This window comes from Oncorhynchus mykiss, chromosome 8 (assembly GCF_013265735.2).
Source record: "Oncorhynchus mykiss isolate Arlee chromosome 8, USDA_OmykA_1.1, whole genome shotgun sequence".
NCBI classification, from domain to species: domain Eukaryota; kingdom Metazoa; phylum Chordata; class Actinopteri; order Salmoniformes; family Salmonidae; genus Oncorhynchus; species Oncorhynchus mykiss.
The window spans coordinates 11,210,443-11,216,792 of record NC_048572.1 but is presented as its reverse complement, the minus strand read 5'-3'; positions in this window follow the sequence as shown (position 1 = coordinate 11,216,792).

Here is a 6,350-nt window from a genome sequence, read left to right as displayed (position 1 = left end):
CCCTGCTTAACGTCAGATATAAAGTATGGCTGTTACCAACCATTACTAACCTGCTTAGCTTCAGATATAAAGTATGGCTGTTATCAACCATGACTAACCTGCTTAACTTCAGATATAAAGTATGGCTGTTACCAACCATGACTAACCTGCTTAGCTTCAGATATAAAGTATGGCTGTTATCAACCATGACTAACCTGCTTAACTTCAGATATAAAGTATGGCTGTTATCAACCATGACTAACCTGCTTAGCTTCAGATATAAAGTATGGCTGTTACCAACCATGACTAACCTGCTTAGCTTCAGATATAAAGTATGGCTGTTACCAACCATGACTAACCCTGCTTAACTTCAGATATAAAGTATGGCTGTTACCAACCATGACTAACCCTGCTTAACTTCAGATATAAAGTATGGCTGTTATCAACCATGACTAACCCTGCTTAACTTCAGATATAAAGTATGGCTGTTACCAACCATGACTAACCTGCTTAACTTCAGATATAAAGTATGGCTGTTACCAACCATGACTAACCCTGCTAAACTTCAGATATAAAGTATGGCTGTTACCAACCATGACTAACCTGCTTAACTTCAGATATAAAGTATGGCTGTTACCAACCATGACTAACCCTGCTTAACTTCAGATATAAAGTATGGCTGTTAAGCAGCCAAGACTAACCCTGCATAACTTCAGATATAAAGTATGGCTGTTACCAACCATGACTAACCCTGCTTAACTTCAGATATAAAGTATGGCTGTTAAGCAGCCAAGATTAACCCTGCTTAACTTCAGATATAAAGTATGGCTGTTACCAACCATGACTAACCCTGCTTAACTTCAGATATAAAGTATGGCTGTTACCAACCATGACTAACCTGCTTAACTTCAGATATAAAGTATGGCTGTTATCAACCATGACTAACCCTGCTTAACTTCAGATATAAAGTATGGCTGTTAAGCAGCCAGGATTAACCCTGCTTAACTTCAGATATAAAGTATGGCTGTTACCAACCATGACTAACCCTGCTTAACTTCAGATATAAAGTATGGCTGTTATCAACCATGACTAACCCTGCTTAACTTCAGATATAAAGTATGGCTGTTACCAACCATGACTAACCCTGCTTAACTTCAGATATAAAGTATGGCTGTTACCAACCATGACTAACCCTGCTTAACTTCAGATATAAAGTATGGCTGTTACCAACCATGACTAAACTGCTTAACTTCAGATATAAAGTATGGCTGTTAAGCAGCCAAGACTAACCCTGCTTAACTTCAGATATAAAGTATGGCTGTTACCAACCATGACTAACCCTGCTTAACTTCAGATTTAAAGTATGGCTGTTACCAACCATGACTAACCCTGCTTAACTTCAGATATAAAGTATGGCTGTTAAGCAGCCAAGATTAACCCTGCTTAACTTCAGATATAAAGTATGGCTGTTAAGCAGCCAATATTAACCCTGCTTAACTTCAGATATAAAGTATGGCTGTTAAGCAGCCAAGATTAACCCTGCTTAACTTCAGATATAAAGTATGGCTGTTAGCAGCCAAGATTAACCCTGCTTAACTTCAGATATAAAGTATGGCTGTTAAGCAGCCAAGATTAACCCTGCTTAACTTCAGATATAAAGTATGGCTGTTAAGCAGCCAAGATTAACCCTGCTTAACTTCAGATATAAAGTATGGCTGTTAAGCAGCCAAGATTAACCCTGCTTAACTTCAGATATAAAGTATGGCTGTTAAGCAGCCAAGATTAACCCTGCTTAACTTCAGATATAAAGTATGGCTGTTACCAACCATGACTAACCCTGCTTAACTTCAGATATAAAGTATGGCTGTTAAGCAGCCAAGATTAACCCTGCTTAACTTCAGATATAAAGTATGGCTGTTAAGCAGCCAAGATTAACCCTGCTTAACTTCAGATATAAAGTATGGCTGTTAAGCAGCCAAGATTAACCCTGCTTAACTTCAGATATAAAGTATGGCTGTTAAGCAGCCAAGATTAACCCTGCTTAACTTCAGATATAAAGTATGGCTGTGAAGCAGCCAAGATTAACCCTGCTTAACTTCAGATATAAAGTATGGCTGTTAAGCAGCCAAGATTAACCCTGCTTAACTTCAGATATAAAGTATGGCTGTTAAGCAGCCAAGATTAACCCTGCTTAACTTCAGATATAAAGTATGGCTGTTAAGCAGCCAAGATTAACCCTGCTTAACTTCAGATATAAAGTATGGCTGTTAAGCAGCCAAGATTAACCCTGCTTAACTTCAGATATAAAGTATGGCTGTTAAGCAGCCAAGATTAACCCTGCTTAACTTCAGATATAAAGTATGGCTGTTAAGCAGCCAAGATTAACCCTGCTTAACTTCAGATATAAAGTATGGCTGTTACCAACCATGACTAACCCTGCTTAACTTCAGATATATAGAGTATGGCTGTTACCAACCATTACTAACCTGCTTAACTTCAGATATAAAGTATGGCTGTTAAGCAGCCAAGATTAACCCTGCAGCTTCAAATATTTATATATTTTATTTTCTTATTTCACCTTTATTTAACCAGGTAGGCTGGCGAAGTAATGGTGGCGAAGTAATTACAATATAGCAATTAAACACTGGAATGGTAGATGTGCAGAAGATGAATGTGCAAGTAGAGATACTGGGGTGCAAAGGAGCAAGATAAATGAATAAATACAGTATGGGGATGAGGTAGGTAGATAGATGGGCTGTTTACGGATGGGCTATGTACAGCTGCAGTGATCTGTGAGCTGATCTGACAGCTGGTGCATAAAGCTAGTGAGGGAGATATGAGTCTTCAGCTTTAGTGATTTTTGCAGTTTGTTCCAGTCATTGGCAGCAGAGAACTGGAAGGAAAGGCGACCAAAAGAGGATTTGGCTTTGGGGGTGACCAGTGAGATATACCTGCTGGGGGCCTCCCGGGTGGCACAGTGGTCTAAGGCAGTGCCACCAGAGACTCTGGGTTCGAGCCCAGGCTCTGTCACAGCCGGCCGCGACCGGGAGGTCAATGGGGCGACGCACAATTGGCCCAGCGTCGTCCGAGTTAGGGAGGGTTTGGCCGGCAGGGATTTCCTTGTCTCATCGTGCACTAGCGACTCCTGTGGCGGGCCGGGCGCAGTGCACGCTGACCAGGTCGCCAGGTGTACGGTGTTCCTCCGACACATTGGTGCGGCTGGCTTCCGGGTTGGATGTGCGTTGTGACAAGAAGCAGTGCAGCTAGATTGGGTTGTGTTTTAGGGGACGCATGGCTCTCCACCTTCGCCTCTTCCGAGTCCATACCGGAGTTGCAATCATGAGACAAGACTGTAACTACTACCAATTGGATACCACGAAATTGGGGAGAAAAAAGTGGTAAAGAGATAAATAAAAAAATAAAAAAGAGATATACCTGCTGGAGCGCGTGCTATATAAAGTACATAAATATAAAATATGTCTCTCTCCACCTCGCATTGTACATGTACCCTACTGTTCAAAAGTTTGGGGTCACTTAGAAATGTCCTTGTTTTTGAAAGAAAAGCACATTTTTTGGTCCATTAAAATAACATCAAATTGATCAGAAATACAGTGCAGACATTGTTAATGTTGTAAATGACTATTGGAGCTGGAAACAGACAATTTTTTAATGGAATATCTACATACAGTTGAAATCGGAAGTTTACATACACTTAGGTTGGAGTCATTAAAACTCGTTTTTCAACCGCTCCACACATTTCTTGTTAACAAACTATAGTTTTGGCAAATCGGTTAGGACATCTACTTTGTGCACGACACAAGTCATTTTTCCAACAATTGTTTACAGACAGATTATTTCACTTATAATTCACTGTATCACAATTCCAGTGGGTCAGAAGTTTACATACACTAAGTTGACTGTGCCTTTTAACAGTTTGGTAAATTCCAGTAAATGATATCATGGCTTTAGAAGCTTCTGACAGGCTAATTGACATAATTTGAGTCAATTGAAGGTGTACCTGTGGATGTATTTCAAGGCCTACCTTCAAACTCAGTGCCTCTTTGCTTGACATCATAGGAACATCAAAAGAAATCAGCCAAGTCTGGTTCATCCTCGGGAGCAATTTTCAAACGCCTGAAGGTACCACGTTCATCTGTACAAACAATAGTACGCAAGTATAAACACCATGGGACCACACAGCCGTCATACCGCTCAGGAAGGAGACGCATTCTGTCTCCTAGAGATGAACGTACTTTGGTGTGAAAAGTGAAAATCAATCCCAGAACAACAGCAAAGGACCTTGTGAAGATGCTGGAGGAAACAGGTATAAAAGTATCTACATCCACAGTATAACGTGTCCTATATCGACATAACCTGAAATGCCGCTCAGCAAGGAAGAAGCCACTGCTCCATTATCGCCATAAAATAGTCAGACTACGGTTTGCAACTGCACATGGGAACAAAGATTGTACTTTTTGGAGAAATGTCCTCTGGTCTGATGAAACAAAAACAGAACTGTTTGGCCATAATGAACATCATTATGTTTGGAGGAAAAAGGGGGATGCTTGCAAGCCGAAGAACACCATCCCAACCGTGAAGAACAGGGGTGGCAGCATCATGTTGTGGAGGTGCTTTGCTGCAGGAGGGACTGGTGCACTTCACCCAATAGATGGCATCATGAGAAAGAAAAATTATGTGGATGTATTGAAGCAACATCTCAAGACATTTGTTAAAGCTTGGTCGCAAATGGGTCTTCCAAATGGATAATGACCCCAAGCATACTTCCAAAGCTGTGGCAAAAAATGGCTTAAGGACAACAAAGTCAAGGTATTGTAGTGGCCATCACAAAGCCCTGACCTCAATCCTATAGAATATTTGTGGGCAGAACTGAAAAAGCGTGTGTGAGCAAGGAGGCCTACAAACCTGACTTAGTTACACCAGCTCTGTCAGGAGGAATGGGCCAAAATTCACACAACTTATTATGAGAAGCTTGCGGAAGGCTACAAAAACGTTTGACCCAAGTTAAACAATTTAAAGGAAATGCTACCAAATACTAATTGAGTGTATGTAAACTTCTGATGAAAGACATAAAAGCTGAAATAAATCGTTCTCTCTACTATTATTCTGACATTTCACATTCTTAAAATAAAGTGGTGATCCTAACTGACCTAAGACAGGGCATTTTTACTATGGAATTCCGAAAAACTGAATTGAAATGTATTTGGCTAAGGTGTATGTAAACTTTCGACTTCAAGTGTACAGAGGCCCATTATCAGCAACCATCACTCCTTTGTACCAATGGCAGGTTGTGTTAGCTAATCCAAGTTTATCATTTTAAAAGGCTAATTGATCATTAGAAAACGCTTTTGCAATTATTTTAGGACAGCTGAAAACTGTTGTTCTAATTAAAAAAGCAATAAAACTGGCCTTTTTGGACTAGTTGAGTATCTGTAGCATCAGCATTTGTGGGTTCGATTTCAGGCTCAAAATGTCCAGAAACAAAGGCCTTTCTTCTGAAACTCATCAGTTATTCTTGTTCTGAGAAATTAAGGCTATTCCAGGCAATATATTGCCAAGAAACTGAAGATTTCGTACAATGCTGTGTACTACTCCCTTCACAGAACAACAAACTGGCACTAACCAGACTAGAAGAGAAGTGGGAGGCCCCGGTGCACAACTGAGCACGAGGACAAGTACGTTAGAGTGTCTAGTTTGAGAAACAGACGCCTCACAAGTCCTCAACTGGCAGTTTCATTAAATAGCACCCACAAAACACCAGTCTCAATGTCAACAGTGAAGAGGCGACTCCGGGATGCTGGCCTTCTAGGGTTATACGAGTTATAGGGTTATGAGAGTTATTAACCTAGCCTATATAATTGTCTCTAGGTTGAACTTGTAGCAAACATTTACATTTAACCTCGAAATCGTGGTTATGGTCGTCGTTTGGAAACGAACCAAAGTCTCGGTTTCAATTTGAATTCAACTCTCTGTTTCAAAGAACTGATAAGAAAATGTGGATTTCTTAGAATCTTTTCAAACAAACATTCTCGTAGCGCCACTGTTTCCATGAACCTTGACTTAGGCCTACAAAGACCACGTAGCACAGTATCCTTTGGGGGGTGGGTCAGAATCCCAGAAGAATATAATGGAGATAGATGTGTCTGAACCGGAACATGTCTGTGTGACAGGAAACTCACCTCCTGGAGAGAAATCTCTTGTTGTTTTATCTCAGCCCTGATACCCCGGGGCAGAGAGTGAGTGAATAGATGAACAGATCACTGCCCCCAAGGAGGAGTCATACACAGAGGAGAGAGGGCGGGAGGAAGAGAGGGGGCAGACCCACACACGCACCAGAGAGAGAGAGAGACACC